Raw genomic sequence first — 18,484 nt, forward strand, 5'->3', positions numbered from 1 at the left:
TCCTTACTAAGTAACCACTTGATAATCAGACTCCTAAAGAAACAAATTCACTCCTCAAACATTTGAACACTGTGTTTGTGTTGTTAAAAAAAATCACTTGCCTCATATTCAAGATGTGTGGGTGGGTTCCTCCAATGTGGAAAGGCTGGGTAGTATAATGAATAAGCACAAAGACATTAAACTCAACTGGCTGGATTCAGATTCTAGCTTTGCCATTAATTAATTCTATAATGGCAAAATTACTTAACTTCAGCATATTTCAGTTTCTTCATCTGCAAAAAGAAGCCATCATAAACTTCCTGTAAGGATTAAATGAGTATTTGGACAATAAATTGGTATCTTGAATAATAAAACAGTTGGAGTCTTTCCTCACACCTAAAATATAATATTAAAGTACTAGAAGAAAACATGGGAAGATCTTAGAGTGCTCAAGGCCTAAGTATAACGCAAAATTCAGAAATCATTACCAAAAAATGTAGCTTCATTTATCAATCTATGTGAAAGGTTTTTTTAATTCTGCATGTCAAAAATGCTATTATATAATGAAATATTGTGCAATTTATTGCTTTAATGTAGTCACATGACTGTAGGAATAAATCTAGGAGCAAAAGATGGCAAGCAAAAGAATGTATACTACATGATTCCATGGAGGCAAAACTAACGTTAGGTGTTAGAAGTCAAGAAAAATATTGTCTTGAGCTGCAGGAAAGGCACAGAAATGGGAGGGGGTTGAGGGGAGATCTTGGGGTACCTTCCAATAGTATTCTGTCTTTGTCATTGGTGGTGATAACAAAGATATGTTCAAAGTTTTTGTTTCCTGATTATCCTGGTAGGAATACAGATCTATACATGTGTTAAAACTCACAGAAATGTACATTGGAAGTAAGATTCAGTTTACTGTATATAAATTGTTTTTGTTTTTGTTGGTTTGTGTGTTTTTTTTACAGGGAAAGAGAGAGAGTCAGAGAGAGGAATAGATAGATAGGGATAGACAGGCAGGAATGGAGAGAAATGAGAAGCATCAATCATCAGTTTTTAGTTGCGACACCTTAGTTGTTCATTGATTGCTTTCTCATATGTGCCTTGACCGCGGGCCTTTAGCAGACCGAGTAACCCCTTGTTCGAGGCAGCGACCTTGGGTCCAAGCTGGTGGGCTTTTGCTCAAACCAGATGAGCCTGCACTCAAGCTGGTGACCTCAGGGTCTCGAACCTGGGTCCTCGGCATCCTAGTCCAACACTACCCACTGCGCCACCGCCTAGTCAGGCTATAAGTTGTTGTTTTTCTTTAAGTGAGAGGTGGGAGGCAGGGAGGCAGAGACAGACTCTAGCATGCGCCAGGACCAGGATCCACTAGGCAAGCCCCCTACAGGGCAATGCTCTGCCAATCTGGGGCTGCTGCTTCATTGCTTGGCAACCTAGCTATTTCAGCACCTGAGGCAAGGTCATGGAGTCATCCTCATTGGCCAGGGCCAAACTGCTTATTTAAGCCATGGCTCTGGGAGGGGAGGAGTGAGAAAGAGGGAGAGGGGAGGACAAGCAGATGGTCACTTCTCCTGAGTGCCCTGATCAGAAATCAAACCCAGGACTTCCACATGCCAGGCTGATGCTCTACCACTGAGCCAACTGGCCAGGGCCTATAAATTTTAAAATTATAATTTTCCATGAAAACAAATAGGCACAAAATAAAAAGATGAGGCAGCTCTATCATAAGAATATGGGAAGCTTAGAGCATCATCCTGAAGTACAGAGGTTGCTGGTTCGATCCCTGGTCAGGGCACATCCAGGAACAGTTCAATGTTCCTGTCTCTTTTGCTCTCCAGGAAACTGTCTTGCTAAAATCAATAAAAGCATCAAAAAAAAAAAGGGAAGCTCTCAAGATTTTTTATTAAGTGAGAAATCAAAGTACACAGTGTATTTAGCATGCTACCATTAGTGTGATTAAAAATTATATTTAAAGTAAATCAGAAAAAAACAGGAACTGCATTATTCCATACGTAGGTGGGACATAAAAGTGAGACTAAGAGACATTGATAAGAGTGTGGTGGTTACAGGAGGAGGGGGGAAAGGGAGAGGGAAAGGGGGAGGGGAGGGGCACAAAGAAAACTAGATAGAAGGTGACAGAGGACAATCTGACTTTGGGTGATGGGTATGCAACATAATTGAACGACAAGATAGCCTGGACTTGTTATCTTTGAATATATGTATCCTGATTTATTGATGTCGCCCCATTAAAAAAATAAAATTATTTTTAAAAAATTATATTTACATATACATATATATTAGGTTGAACCTCGTGAAAATGCTTTTTTTTTTTTTTTTTTTTTTTTTGTATTTTTCTGAAGTTGGAAACAGAGAAGCAGTCAGACAGACTCCTGCATGCGCCCGACCAGGATCCACCCGGCACGCCCACCAGGGGGCCATGCTCTGCCCATCTGGGGCGTCGCTCTGTTGCAACCAGAGCCATTCCAATGCCCGAGGAGGAAGCCATGGAGCCACCCTCAGCGCCTGGGCCAACTTTGTTCCAGTGGAGCTTCGGCTGTGGGAGGGGAAGAGAGAGACAGAGAGGAAGGAGAGGGGGAGGAGTGGAGAAGCAGATGGGTGCTTCTCCTGTGTGCCCTGGCCGGGAATTGAACCCGGGACTCCTGCACGCCAGGCCAACGCTCTACCACTGAGCAAACCAGCCAGGGCCAAAAATGCTAATTTTTAAAAAAACATCATAAATAGCAATTTCAAAAGGTTCAACAAGCGTATGTACATGTATTTGTAAACATTCAGATATTGCAGAATCTGTATGGAAAGACACATAAGAAACCATGACAAGGTTGCTATCATTGAAGGAAACCAAGCAGCTTGAAGTATCAGCCTTGAGATTTACTTTCATGTCCTTTTTATCTTTTGAATTTGTTGAGGAGGAGAATTCCCTCCCTCTCCACCCTGCTTTAGTTCTTATGGCTAGACTAATAATAAAACAATAAAATTGACACAGACTTTATTACCAGGGGGGAAAAATCAATTTAATATGTGCAGATAGAATCACAATATGATGCTCTGATCATAATATGAGGCTCAATGATCAAACCAGACATCTTTTTCATACTTTTTAGACAAAGAAACAATAAATTTGTCTCAAGAATTGACAAGACAAAGAGGGATGGAAAAGTTAGTGCTCATTAGAAGGGACTGTAAGCAAGGTTTGAGTATTCATTAATAAGGAATTTAAACAAAGTAGTCAATTAGAAAAGAGGTAAGAAGTCTTGCTTATACAGACTGGCTCCAAGTTGTTTAATTCTAGCAATAAAGGGTGTCTTCCAGGTGTGGGGATGACACCTGTCGTATGGGAAATTTCCTGCATTCAAGGAAACAAGGGAGGGTGAAGGTGTAATCAATATGCCATTGTGGGATATTTCCAGGCACTTTGTATTGAGCCCCAACAATTCAACAAGCCAAGCATGTATAAACTATTCTAAAAATATTAACGTGATAAAGAAGAAGTACTCAATGGAGAATTATTACCTTCAGAATTTTAAAGGAAAATTGTCCCCTTCAAATTCTTTATGAGCCAAATCATCAATCTTGTATCTGTCCACAAATACTTAGAAAAACATCAAAGGAGACACACCAAACTATAGTTGTGGATAGGCTAACCTTAAACAGTTTAATCTAAACAAGGGGAGTGCACATTTCACTTTTCACTTAGCACGTTTCTATATGTATTGAATATTTACAATGTGTATATAACACATATGGCCCTGGTCAGTTGGCTCAGTGGATAGAACATCAGCCCTGCATGTGGATGTCTTGGGTTGGACCCCCGGTCAGGGTGTACATGAGAAGCAACCATCTGCTTCTCTTCTCCTCCCCCTCCCTCTTATCTCCTTCTTCCCCTCTCACAGCAAATGGCTTGATTGGTTCAAGCATTGGTTCCAGGCATTAAGGATAGCTTGGTTGATCCAAGTGTCAACACCCAGCTGGCACTGAAAATAGCTCAATTAATTCGAGCACCGGCCCCAAATAGGGGTTGCCGGGTAGGTCCCGGTCAGGGCACATGCAGGAATCTGTCTCTCTGTCTTCTCTCACTTAAAACAACAACAACAAACAAACAAAAAAACATATAACCAAGATGTGACTGAACCCCAAAGATAGGGGCTGCCCCTTCCTACCTCCATCTCAGAACAAGGTACTACTTTAACCGACTCTCCAAAAGAAAACAGACTCTGTTGTGCAATACAGAAATATGGATTTTTTATTCCAGAGTCTAAAATTTTTAGAGTTTAGGCTTTTTAAGGGGAACAAAAGTCACATTTACATTGTCCAGTGCACAGTACTTTACTCCAAATAATCTTACTAAACATATCTTTTCTCCCAAACCATCCTATTCACTGACCTCTGGGTCACTGTGCAGCTCCCCCTGCAGATGTCAGCCTTGCTTGGCTTGGCCTCGTCCACCTGGTCCAGGGTGGCCCAGGGCCTCTGGCATCTCTGTCTCTCCCTGAAGCACAGACTCCTCTGCCCGCCTCTACAATCTTGCATTCTCATCTCTATCTCTAACTCCATCCTCCTGGGCAAGGGAGTCAGTAGTTACAGCGAAGCTGCTTTGCACTCAACAAACCCAAGGTTTTCTGGTTACTAGGCACTGCCTCCTTGGAAGGGAAGGAATTGTAAACAATATCTTTTCCTGGCATCAATAGTTGTTTGAGAAGGATCATATTTGTAATTTAAGAAAATTAAAGCTAAAAACAAACAAAAACACCTTTTCCTAACCAGGGAAAATTTTTTCAACACATAAGCTAAGGAACTTTATCTGAAGAGACATTTCTGGGTGCTAAGTTCCTAGAGGAATAGATGAAGAAAATTAAAGTCAATGAGATTTATTAAAAGAATCAGGCTTCACTTTTCAACCCAGGGACTAAAGGGCAAGTGTTCCACGTTTATGAGGGTCTGAAATGCTGTGGCTCAGAGAGTACGTTTGTGAGTCTATCTTCTATCAGGAGTAATTACCCCCCAGCTGAGCTCCACGATTCCCATGGCAACCAGGTGAGTGTTGGGATACTTTCTCCCACTGGGCGGACAAGTGGGGGCCTCAAGTCTCGGCCCAAAGCTCCACCCACTCCACTTTCGTGCCAAGCAGCTCCTTCACGTGGAAAGGTGGAGACGCGTTCCTTTCTGGAGAGGGCTTTCACCTCGGGCCACGCCCCCAACCCCAGTCCCGCGGATCCCCGAGGGCCACACCCCAGTTCTGGATTCAGCCTCCAGAGAAACCAGAGAGAAGTCCGTCCTGCGCTGTCAGTCTCAGGACGGGCTACATTTGAGGCCCGGTATCATTCTCTTGTCTTGATCGTGGGACAGTTGAAGGGTGATGAATTTTAACCAATTACTCATGCAATATTCTGAATAAATGCATTTTCTTTATTTCAGATATTGAGGCTTACCTTTCATTACAGAATCAGCCTGCAAAAATCATCCTTGGTAAACTTTGGTGTCTGACTGTCCCAGAAGTGTGACTCTAGAATTCTGTTCTTTTCTCTATTTGAAATGGCATTATTCAGAGTGCTGCTACTTGACCAGTCTTGGAGGAGAAAAGGCAGTCTCTCTTGTATCTTTCCCCATTGTGTATGAAAGAATTGCCTGCCTCCCGCCCCCAGGGACAAGGGACAGATGCCAGGGTGAGCTATATAGCTCAACGGTGTGGGATGACTGAGAAAATATTGACATTTGACAATAGGCCCCGGGCCACGAACTGTGACAATTCAGCAGCTGCCCCAACCCAGACGGGCTATGGATGCAGCCGAAAGAAGCTGTTCCCAAAAGAAGAGGTTTCTGTTGTGGGACATCTCCTCTGACCCCCACCCTAGGCAACTGCACAACTACACTGACTTGTTGTGACTTAGTGACAACAACCAGAGAGAACCAATCACTCCTGTACAGGGAGCTGGACTGTCCTTTGCAACTCGACCTTTTCTCTATTTGTAAACCTTTCCCACGCACCCCAGGGTGGAGGACATTAGCATTCAAAGGGAAGCGCTGGTAGACTGATGGGAGATAAGAGCTCATGCCAGCCTTCACTTCCTGGTCACCATTACTTTCCCTGATGTGCCTTGACTTCAAGGTACTCTACCAAGCCAAGTAGTGTTCATCTATTTCTCAAATATTTTTCCTCCCTGTCATGCCGGTGGCCGAGGCCAGGCAGGTTCACTTTGGATTCGGGCAGACGGTATAGGAACTGTGGAGCCGGAAAGTGTCAGGCCATTCCTGTTTAATAGCTTTTCGCTCAGGTGGACAAGCAAATTGGCAAGGGGAAATCCCTTCTCATGGCAGCAGGCAAACAAACAGCAAACTGGCCTCTTGCAGTGGCGGGCAGGCAATCCGCAATCCACCCTGAGTCAAAGCACCAGCAGCCTTACCGTAGTCCAGGGGTCCCCAAACTTTTTACACAGGGGGCCAGTTCACTGTCCCTCAGACCGTTGGAAGGCCAGGCCGGACTATAAAAAAAACTATGAACAAATCCCTATGCACACTGCACATATCTTATTTTAAAGTAAAAAAACAAAACGGGAACAAATACAATATTTAAAATAAAGAACAAATAAATTTAAATAAACAAACTGACCAGTAGTATTTCAATGGGAACTATGGGCCTGCTTTTGGCTAATGAGATGGTCAATGTCCGGTTCCATATTTGTCACTTGTTGGGCAGATAGAGTATATTATGCTCACTTTGTTAAATATGACGCTGCCCATGAAGAGGCCGTTGCCCAGGTGATATTAATGTGTGTTGAGAATCCTTGTAGCCTGGGGCTTGGTTTTGGGATTAAGCCTTTCCCACCCTTTTTTGATGTGGGGTGGTACAATCCAATCATGCCTCAGAGAATGACTCTACTAGAGACATCCCTATTTTGTATATTGGATTAGAGGTTGTGAAGCTACAATATAAAATGGGAGCAGAACAGAGTTTGTGCTCTTGGTTCCTGAGGTTAGCATGAGAGAGCAGAGAGAGTAGAGCCAGCAGCGGGAAGAGGCCACGTGAAGGAGGCCAGGAGAAGCAGCCAAGATGGCGGAGTGCTGAGTGAGATGCCAATTTGTACAGAGTTTGTATCTGGGATAAGGAAGGAGATGGGGAACTGAGGAGAATAAAACTGGTGAGCTAGAAACCTTTGATTCTAGGAAACTCGGATAAGTCAGTGGCTTTGTGAGCACTGAATGTGATTGGGTTTTGGAGCCCAGTGTGTGTTTTTACTTGCCTGCCGGGTGCAAGCTAGGATTAAAGACTATGGCCCACCAGTATGTGGCTCCGTTGTTTCTTTACCGACTGTCCGAATCCAATGCGAACCTGCATGGGCTGGGCGGCTTTGATAGTGGCCCTGGCCGTGGCTCCTGGCTTTACATCACTGCTAGCCGTAACAAGTGATATGACGCGCTTCCGGAGCTGTGACGCGTGTGTCCTGTGTCACCGAAAGTAGTACTGTATGTGAGCGACGCCGCGCTTTGCAGCGCTGCCACATACAGTACTCCTCTCACTGACCACCAATGAAAGAGGTGCCCCTTCCGGAAGTGCGGGCAGGGGCCGGATAACTGGCCTCAGGGGGCCGCATGCGGCCCACAAGTCGTAGTTTAGGGACCCCTGCCGTAGACTATGTACACGTGGCTCTGACATGTGCTCACGCACTAATCATGCAAAGTGCAAGCGAGCAAGCCTAACACAGCTGTTTCCCCAACACTCACCAACTCCCATTTTCTGATACCTCTATGTATCAGTCAGGGTCCACTCAGGAAAACACCAGGTATGGGAAACGAGGTATTATAAAAACCAAAAAGCCAGACAAGGGATGGTGAGGCAACCTAGAGCTTAGTAAGAACTGCAGCTGCCCCCATCTGTTCTTAGTAAGAACAGAGAGCCGCTCCCATCCCTAGGGCTGAAGGCAAGGGCAGGAGGCTATGTTAACAGTCCAGGAGCAGGACCAACACAGAGGTGGAGCCACCTCAGTGGAGACACTCCCTTTCCTCTCACCCCTAACTGTCCCTGTGCTTCCCATGGGCAGCACCCAGTTGGCAAAGGAGCCTTGAAACTGTAGTTGTAGGGTCAGCCCCTTGCAATTCCAGGAACGAAGAGTCTGCAAACAAACGGGAAAATGACTGTCACTCTCTGAAAATGTCATTTCTGCAACAAAGAAAAGCTCAATGTCCGCTATAAGTGGGACTCTGCACTCTGATCTGACTACCTCACCTAGTACAAAATTTACAGAGCCAGGTGCTGTCACCACGGTGAGACCAGTGACTTTCTCCAGTGTTAATAGAGGAGAATTCTTAGAAAACTAGTCTGGGGAAATGTTAATGTTTGCAAGAGGGAAGGAGGGAGGGAAAAAATCTGGGAAAATGGCTGTTTTTTTAGCAGAGATTAGATGAAACCTAGTTGTGGTTTAGAGCTAGGCTTCTAAAACTTTAATGTGCATACGGATCACCTGGGGATCGTGTTAAACGGCAGGTAATTGAGCAGGCTGGGGTGGAGCCTGAGACTGCGTTTCTAACAGGCTCCTGGGTGATATCGATGCTGCTGGTCCATTGACCACGTTGAAAGCAAGAGACTACTGAGTTTGTCTAAAAGCTGATGGGAAAGATCCAGAGAGAGAAAATGTTACTGCAGAAAGAGATAAAAATAGAAGATTCCTGCCTGACCTGTGGTGGCGCAGTGGATAAAGCATCAACCTGGAAATGCTGAGGTCACCGGTTCGAAACCCTGGGCTTGCCTGGTCAAGGCACATATGGGAGTTGATGCTTCCAGCTCCTCCCCCCTTCTCTCTCTCCTCTCTCTCTCTCTGTCCCTCTCTTTGTCTCTCCCTCTCCTCTCTATAATGAATAAATAAAAAATAAATAAATAAATAAAATAGAAGATTCCTGAGAATGGGGGTGGGGATAGGGGGCTGAGCACAGATGAAGGGACTAGTCTTAGGTGGAAAGAGACAGATGGTCCAGAAATACAGGAGGGAACAAGAGATGTATGTAGAAGCGGGGGGGGGGGGGTTAGCAAGTTGATCAATATTCAACAGGTTTCAGACCATGTAGTTTTCTTTCTTTCTTTTTTTTTTTTTTTTTTTTTTTTTTTTTTGTATTTTTCTGAAGTTGGAAACGGGGAGGCAGTCAGACAGACTCCCGCATGCGCCCAACTGGGATCCACCTGGCATGCCCAGCAGGGGGCAATGCTCTGCCCATCTGGGGCGTTGCTGCTCTGCTGCAACCAGGGCCACTCTAGCGCCTGAGGCAGAGGCCACAGAGCCATCCTCAGCGCCCGGACCAACTTTTGCTCCAGTGGAGCCTTGGCTGCAGGAGGGGAAGAGAGAGACAGAGAGGAAGGAGAGGGGGAGGGGTGGAGAAGCAGATGGGCGCTTCTCCTGTGTGCCCTGGCCGGGAATTGAACCCGGGACTCCTGCACGCCAGGCTGATGCTCTACCACTGAGCCAACCAGCCAGGGCCATGCAGTTTTCTTAACTAAGGTTTCTTTTAGAACGTTTATTATACTAAGGTGTATTAAATGAATCAATCAGAGATTTCCTGATCATAATTGACTACAGAATTCCTTTTCATGGATCACCAAGGGGTCTTTTGTTCTGGAAAACATCTCTTGGAAAACCCTGACACACCTAATACATGCCTGAACTTCCCTGGCTATTCAACGGAGACAATAAGATCTTCTCTGACAATTACTCCATAACAATATGGTAAAGAGAGTTTGAAAAATATATATTTCATAATTAAGGTCTCAGTGTAGAGATCAAGGTGGATGGGGGGAGACAAATGTTTCATCAATAGTATAGTTCAGGTGGCCATCTGAGGAAGTGGAGCTGGCTGTTGTCCAGGAGGGCTCCCAGGGCAGCAACTAATAAGCCTTGCTGAATTCACTAAAGCTGTCCATCTTGCAGGCTCAGAGGCTGATTCCTCAAGACGCTGAAAGGAGACATCTTTCAGAAGCTGGGATGCACGAATTAGTATCTCAAGATAGAGGGCTGTGTCTGTCACATGGGCCTTTATAACTGTATTCATTCACTCCAAAGAATTTATTAATTGCCTATTATTTGCTGGGCTATGACATGGGCATAAGGTCTCAGCAGTGTTAATCAGCGTCCCTCCTGGGAAGTGGCGCACAGATCTCTTTCTGATGGCGTTGCTCATCTTGAGAGGATGTGTCTCTCGGGCTGCTGGGAAGTTGGAGGTGTTGTAAAGGCCTGCCTGCTCAGGGGTCCCCAAACTTTTTACACAGGGGGCCAGTTCACTGTCCCTCAGACCGTTGGAGGGCCGCCACATACAGTGCTCCTCTCACTGACCACCAGTGAAAGAGGTGCCCCTTCCGGAAGTGCGGCAGGGGCCGGATAAATGGCCTCAGGGGGCCACATGCGGCCCGTGGGCCGTAATTTGGGGACGCCTGGCCATGCAGTGAAAAGTAAGGACAAACTATGTTGAAACCTGGATGGAGAGAAGGTCCTAGTGACAGGGAGGCCCTGGTTTCCATCCCTGAGACCCTAGGTCCTTTGGCTTTTCTACACATCTTCTAAATTCACCCTCGAACTGATCAATCTCTTTCTGCTCAGGCTGGTTTTAGTCAGGTCCCCTTGTAACGGACAGAATCCTGACCCGTATACCTGAAATGTAACCTGTCTGGGTCAGGCTCAATTTGAAGTCGTTTAAAACAGCTGGTGATCCCCTCATGACATAGGAACCTTGACAGAGAAGATGAAAGATATAGGCGAGGCAAGAGGGCTTGTAAGGCTAACATCTGTCAAGTCTGAGAGAAGGGACTAAAGAGTGGCATTTTCCTCTCGGACGTGACGAAGGACAGTCTGCCCTTTTACAAAGAAGAAGGGCAGAATTGAGCTCCTCTCTGAAGTATCTGGCCTCAGAATCCAGCAGGCCCAGCCTGTTTCCTTACTGGTTGGCTCTCTTCTGTCCACAGCTACAGGCCAGGTCCAATCATAGCCTGAAAAAGGAGGCTCCTGACTAGCTGCCACCGCACAAGCTTTGCATCTGCACGGGTGGTGTTTCTTCATTCTGGCTGCAGTGCCCCAGTTCTGATAGCTGGCTCTGGCTCATCCACGGGATTACATCCTGTTGGGCAAATGAGTTTATAAAATATGATTCTTGAGTGTGCCCACTTCTATTGTTAAAAATGGCGCTGAGCAGCCTGACCAGGCGGTGGCACAGTGGATAGAGCGTCAGACTGGGATGCAGAAAGACCCAGGTTCGAGACCCCAAGGTCGCCAGTTTGAGCGTGGGCTCATCTGAGCAAAAGCTCCCCGGCTTGGACCCAAGGTTGCTGGCTCGAGCAAGGGGTTACTCGGTCTGCTGCAGCCCCATGGTCAAGGCACATATGAGAAAGCAATCAATGAACAACTAAGGTGTCGCAACGAAAAACTGATGATTGATGCTTCTCATCTCTCTCTGTTCCTGTCTGTCTGTTCCTATCTATCCCTCTCTCTGACTCTCTCTATCTCTGTAAAAAAAAAAAAAAAAAAAAAATGGCACTGGGCAGCACCAGGTATGTGATCTGTGAGATTGCAAATTACCTTCCTGCTTGGGAATAGCCATTGTTATGCTAATGTTTGCTGGAGGAGGGGTTTCCACGCCAAAAAGTTTTGAAAAGAGCAGGGAAGAAGAAGGAGAAGAGGGAGGAGAAGCCAAGATGGCAGGGAAAGAGAGAGAAGCCGTTTTTGCAGAGTAAGAAGCCATGTTGGCAGATGGGGAACCAGAGGTGAGGGGCTTTGGGACTGGTGGGGCCTTTGATTCTAGGAATAACCAGAGAAGACTCTCCTGGTTGTGAAACCAGAGAAATGTGGCAGTGGCTTTGTGAGCTCTGAGTGAAGGGAAAGTGTTTTCCCTGTGTGTTTGTTCGTTGGCTGGTACGAGACTTGAATAAAGGAATGGCCCACCATTTTTTGGCTCCACTGTTTCTTTACCATCTGCCCTAATCTAATGGAAACTTGCATCGGAATAGCCATAACGATGGCAAATACTGGCCATACACATCCCCAGCAGCCCCCAGGGCTCACATTATTTATTTGGCGGTGCCTTGTCTCTGTTCCTGAATGCTTATTCTGGGATGCCACCTAGTATCTCATTCTCCCTCCTCCTGTATGGACTACAGATTGGCTCCTCCCCTCCAGCCAGTGGCCAGCATCTTGCCGCCCCGTGACCCATGTCCCTGGATTTTGCTCATTCTGAGGTCCTATCTTTCTCCCTTGTTTATTGTAACAGTCGCAGGAGGCTCAGTTAATAACCTGCTACTCTCCTTTCAGGTTCTGAGCCAACTGAGAGATAAACACAGAAGTCAGACAGATGGAGAGCAAAGTATCAGCTTTATAACTGATAAGAGTGACAGGGAGTAAGTGGCATGTTGTGTGCCTCATGCCCTTGTTCATAGTGTTCACTCCAGAATCAAACTAACTATTCAGCAAAGGCAGAGGCGTGGCATTCTACTGCTGCCTGTGTGCCCTGATGATGGTGCCAGGGTTTGAGCTGAGCAGCTGCCAGTACTATGTCCATATCACCCAGTTCCCCGTGTCAACTGCCCTGGTGGGCTTCACTTGGCACCTCCATTGGGTTCCCTTTGAAGCGGATGCTGAGACAGTGACTCAAGTGCGAGTACGTAGTTCATTTGGGAGCTCTAAAAACACCAGGAGGAGGGGAAGGGTGACGGCATGGGAAAGGCAGACAATAAAAGGGATTTGGACAGTTTCAAGCCAACGGGGTCCAGTGGAGCTCCACTGTGACTCTGGGAGCCAGTGTATACTCACACTCAGGTATCCCAGCCAAGGGAGAGGAGCTTTGGTATTTTTGTTTGTTTGTTTTGTATTTTTCTGAAGTTGGAAACGGGGAGGCAGTCAGACAGACTTCCGCATGCGCCCAACTGGGATCCACCCGGCACGCCCACCAGGGGGCGATGCTCTGCCCATGTGGGGCGTCGCTCTGTTGCAACCAGAGCCATTCTAGTACCTGAGGCAGAGGCCACGGAGCCATCCTCAGCGCCCGGGCCAACTTTGCTCCAATGGAGCCTTGGCTGCGGGAGGGGAAGAGAGAGACAGAGAGGAAGGAGAGGGTGAGGGGTGGAGAAGCAGATGGGCGCTTCTCCTGTGTGCCCTGGCCGGGAATTGAACCTGGGATCCTGCACACCAGGCCAACGCTCTACCACTGAGCCAACCGGCCAGGGCCGAGCTTTGGTATTTATACACTAGCTCCCATTAATCATTGGTTGAAAGCTGGTGGGGAGGAGAGTGGGAATGAAGCAAGGGGAGGGGAAGACATTCCTGGACACCTGCAGCCTGCCCCGCAGGTGAGCCAAGTGGGCCTCCGTGGCCAGAGAACAGTCCTCAGACAGAGTTGCAGGAGCTGGCGGTTGGAAGTTGGGCTGCTGTGCACGGAAGGGAAATGAATAAAACACCCCCTCTATTGGATAGCCTGTGAATTCTACCTTTGACCCCAAGGAGGAGATCTGAATAAGAAGCTCCTCTGCTTCCTGCTCAGGCATGACAATGACTCAGACTCATGGCACCTCCTCCTGCACCAGCACCAGCACCCGCACCCCCCCACCCCCACCCCGGGGCAGGGGCACCTGACCTGGGCTTGCCCAGCCTCTTTGGCAGCAGCTACTGGAACGCCAAAGATTGCCATCACATGGGTGTTATCTGAGTGAGGACTATCCCCAGACAAGGAGTCACCCTGACCAAGAATGTGAAGAGGCAGGTAGAGATGGGTCATTTCCCGTAAGAAGCTGTGAAGCGAAAAGAAATGTTTCTCAAGCAGCAATAATAATAATAATAATAATAATAAAATTACTTTTGATCAACCATGCAAGAGAAAAGACTGAATGACTTCTCTTCTCTTTATAGAAGATGGCATTACAAAATTGATGTCATGAAGAGGTAATCAAAGAGTAGACAGTCATAAAACATAGGAAAGTGTACTGTAGAAACATAGTGAGCACTTAATAATAATTTATATCCTCACCTTCTTTCTAATGGGATGCAAAAACTGGATGAGACAGTCCTGGCAGTAGCTCCATGTTCTGTTCTGTGTCACCACCGTTCTTTGGCATTCAGACAATTTATTGAGGTCTGACGCCCTGGACCATTTCCCTTTCTCCCTTAGAGTCAGTGCTCTGAGTCTCCATTGTCCCCCCTGAAACCTGAGTGTCTCCGGAGAGACCCACCCATCAGATAGGTTTATCCAGTCAGTATGTGTCTGAACTACAAGGATTAAATAGGGATCTGAGGTTCTCCCTGGGAGCAATCCCCGGAGATTCTAAATTTGAAGTGTGGATCAGTGGGAAGAAGTGCTGCCTACTCACCCTGCCAGAAGCACTGCATCCCGGCTCAGGCTTGCCTGACACCATGATAGTAGTCACTATTGCTACTCCACCTAGATCTTTTTACCTAATGGTGAATTTGGAGCTGTGGTGGACACTGTGACCTTCCGTGCTCTGCCCCGGGGAATTGCCCTTAGCTGATAGGTGCCATCTCCCTGGGAGGCTATGCCCACTCCCCACAGGGACAGCCAATGATTGACCATCATTGGAGCACAAATGCATCAGGGCAAGGCAACTCTGTGTTATGGTTTACACTTTACAATGCTTCCCAGTATAATTTTCTGTGATGATGGAAGCTCTTATGTCTGCGCTGTTCAATATGGCAGCCAATAGCTATATGTGGCTACCAAGTACTTGACGTGAGACTAAAGAACAGAATTTTTAATTTTTAATTCCTGTTTATGAACTTAAATTTAAATAGTTATATGTGGTTAGTGGTTACTATTACATTAGACAACACAGATCCAGAACCTCCCATGTATCAGACCAAGGGACAGACTTTGCCTGAGACCACATCCGTATTCATCTCTTCCCCTTTTCCTATCTTTTCCACTCTCTCTTTTCCAGGCTTCTCCTGAGAGCGCAACCTCAATAAATCACATGCACTCAAACTCCTATCTCAGGATCTGCTTCTAGGGAATACACCTGAGATGTTATGTTACAATTATTTCATAGTAAATTATATAAAGCTAAAAGTGCACAGTTGAAATGTAAAAGTATCAGTTGGAATGTTTTAGCAGAAAGTAGAAAAGAGCCTGACCAGGCGGTGGCTCAGTGGATAGAACGTCGGACTGGGATGTCGAGGACCCAAGTTCAAGACCCCAAGGTCGCCAGCTTGAGCATGGGCTCATCTGGCTTGAGCAAAAGCTCACCAGCTTGAACCCAAGGTCACTGGCTCAAGCAAGGGGTTACTCGGTCTGCTGAAGGCCTGCGGTCAAGGCACGTATGAGAAAGCAATCAATGAACAACTGAAGTGTCGCAACGAAAAACTGATGATTGATGCTTCTCATCTCTCTCCATTCCTGTCTGTCTGTCCCTGTCTATCCCTCTCTCTGACTCTCTCTCTGTCTCTGTAAAAAACAACAATAACAACAAAAAGAAAGTAGAAAAGAAACTCAAATTCGTTGGGCTAAACAACAAGGAACTGATTGTCCTGTACCCGAAGTCCAAGGAGACAGGACAGCTTCAGAGTTAGACAATTCAGTGGTTCAACCACATCCTCGACATCCTTTCCAGATTGCTGTTCTGTCATGCTAGTGGACAGCCTTCATTTTTGGACTAGCCTCCCCTTTGCTGCTACAAGGTAGCTGCCCTTGTGCCAGCCTTCATATCTAGATACAGCTTTATTTAAAATAAATAAACAGCCTGACCAGGCGGTGGCGCAGTGGATAGAGCGTTGGACTGGGATGCGGAAGACCCAGGTTCAAGACCCCGGGGTCGCCAGCCTGAGCGCAGGCTCATCTGGTTTGAGCGAAGCTCACCAGCTTGGACCCAAGGTCGCTGGCCCAAGCAAGGGGTTACTCAGTCTGCTGAAGGCCCACGGTCGAGGCACATATGGGAAAGCAATTAATGAACAACTAAGGTGTTGCAATGAAAAACTGATGATTGATGCTTCTCATCTCTCTCTGTCCCTGTCTATCTCCTGTCTATCCCTCTCTCTGTCTCTGTAAAAAAAATAAAAATAAAAATGAGTTTTAAAATAAATAAACAAATAAATAATTAAACCATCTTTTCCAGTGTGCCTTTTATTGGGAGCAAGACAGCAAGACAGTCTCTCCCAGAAGCCTCTTCCACACTTCCCCTCAGTTTCACTGGTCAGAACTGCATCACACGGCCATGTCTAAACCAGTCCTTGCAAAGGGTGAACAGGACAACCACGGCTGCCAGAGGACAATCAGGACCTGCCCTGTGGGTCTGGGGCCAGCCTCTCCGGGAGCACGCGGCCGAGCAGAGAAGGGTGAACACCTAAACATAACACGGCATCTGCGGGTACGGGTTGGCAGCTGGGTAAAATGGGTGTTACAGAGACAACCGCTGTATCAGTTACAGGTTTCCTTAGGCCAGCTCCTCCTACAATGTGTTCTGTGAACCACCTACCTGAATACCATTTAGAGGGCTTGTTAATGTATAGATTCTTAGGCCTAAGGCATTGTCTAAAACGTGGCAGGAGCTTAAGAAACATTTGTTGGAAGGAAAGAAAGGAGGGAAAGAGGGAAGGAGGGAAAGAGGGAGGAAGGGATGGAGGGAGGGAGGGAAGGAGGAAGGGAGAGAGGGAGGGAGGGAGAGACCTATTGATTTAGAATCATCCTCAGGTGGTTTTTCTATTCACTAATCCTGAAGACCCACTAACATAAACTGAAAACTCTTAAAGAGTCACCTCTAGTCCCTTCTGTAACCAATCTCCCGGCAGACGGCAGGCAGATTGTGACCATGTTGCCACATATGTGCCTCTTTGCTCCGACACGTTCAGCGATGTTAAGATGACAAGAGTGCCTATCACTTGTACTCCACATACATTATTAATATGGCTTTCAGCTTCACTCACTGAACCCACGATTCCTGTTACAACACTTCATGAAAAATAAATGAGTGTGATAATGGCTTCCACTTTGTGGACTAATATATTGGAAAACATCTAAGAAGACTTAAGTATGACGTTTGTGAAAAGTAGCATCTGGGACCATTTTTTTTTTTAATGCAATATTAGATCTCACGAGTGATTTTGGCATCTGGAAAACAGCTGCCCAGATGGTAAGTTGTTTATCTCCTGGATAACTCTCAACAGAGTCTGATATAACGCTCAGTCTCCAGTTCACTAACATCCATCACCAGGGAAAAGGAAGCCTGGGATTTCTTAAACAGTAATTGCCTCTATTGTATTGATTATGAATAACTTGACTCTTTTTGACAAGCATCTGCTTACCTTCTCCATTGGATGTCTTAGAATCATTTAAGATTTAATATACTCAACATGAAGTTCTTGATTATACCTTCACTGCTGATCTTCCCGTTAGTTTTTCTCCCTTCCTTGTCTCACTGTCTCTACTCCTTCCCTTCTGCTCCCAATCACATCCCTAGTGAACTGTTCACACCTAAGCCCTGGCTTCAGTCCCTGGTGTGGAGGAAACTCGAACTACAATGGGATAAGAAAGGGGAGAGGATTTCTTAAATTATTACTAGAACACTGTTCCAAGGAAATTATGATGCTAGTATGCATACAGCACAATTGATACATACTTGGAAGGACAGACATGAATAAAGAGGTACAGAAACTGGTAACATTTATGTAAAGCTAGTAGCCACGGCCACCATCACAGCCACCTGGCCCATGCAGGTTCACATTTGATTCGCTCAGACTGTAATGAAACAACCGAGCCAAGAACTGGTGAGCCATTAGCTTTAATCCTAGCTTGCACCTGGCGGGCAAGAAATACATACAGTGGGAAAACAGTTCCCTTTCCATTCAGGGTTCCCAAAGCCACTGACTTATTCGAGTTTCCTAGAATTAAAGGTTTGTACCTCACCAGCCTTATTCACCTCTGTTCCCCATCTCCTTCTCTCTGCACAAACTGGCTTCTCCTTCAGCACTCCGCTATTTTGGCTGCTTCTCTTCTGCAATTCTAATTTCAGGAACCAAGAGAGAGCAAGCTCCTGATCTGCCCCATTTTATAGTGTAGAAATCCAAAGCTTTAAGCCAATATACAAATAAGAAAGTCTCTGATACAAAGTCATTTATCTGAGGCATAAATGGGATTCCTCATAAGAGCGCACCACCCCACATCATGCAACAGTCAAGGGTGTGGGGAAAAGCTTAGTGTTGAGAAGTTAGTATTAAAAGTGTGGGAAAAGATTAGTCTTAAGACTAAGTCTTGCCTGACCAGGCGGTGGCGCAGTGGATAGAGCATCGGACTGGGATGCTGAGGACCCAGGTTCGAGACCCCGAGGTTGCCAGCTGGAACGTGAGCTCATCTGGTTTGAGCAAAAGCTCACCAGCTTGGACCCAAGGTCACTGGCTCGAGCAAGGGGTTACTCAGTCTGCTGAAGGCCCTCGGTCAAGGCACATATGAGAAAGCAATTAATGAACAACTAAGGTGTCGCAATGCGCAACGAAAAACTAATGATTGATGCTTCTCATCTCTC

The sequence above is a fragment of the Saccopteryx bilineata genome, chromosome 10, assembly GCF_036850765.1.
Source record: "Saccopteryx bilineata isolate mSacBil1 chromosome 10, mSacBil1_pri_phased_curated, whole genome shotgun sequence".
Classification (NCBI taxonomy): Eukaryota; Metazoa; Chordata; class Mammalia; order Chiroptera; family Emballonuridae; genus Saccopteryx; species Saccopteryx bilineata.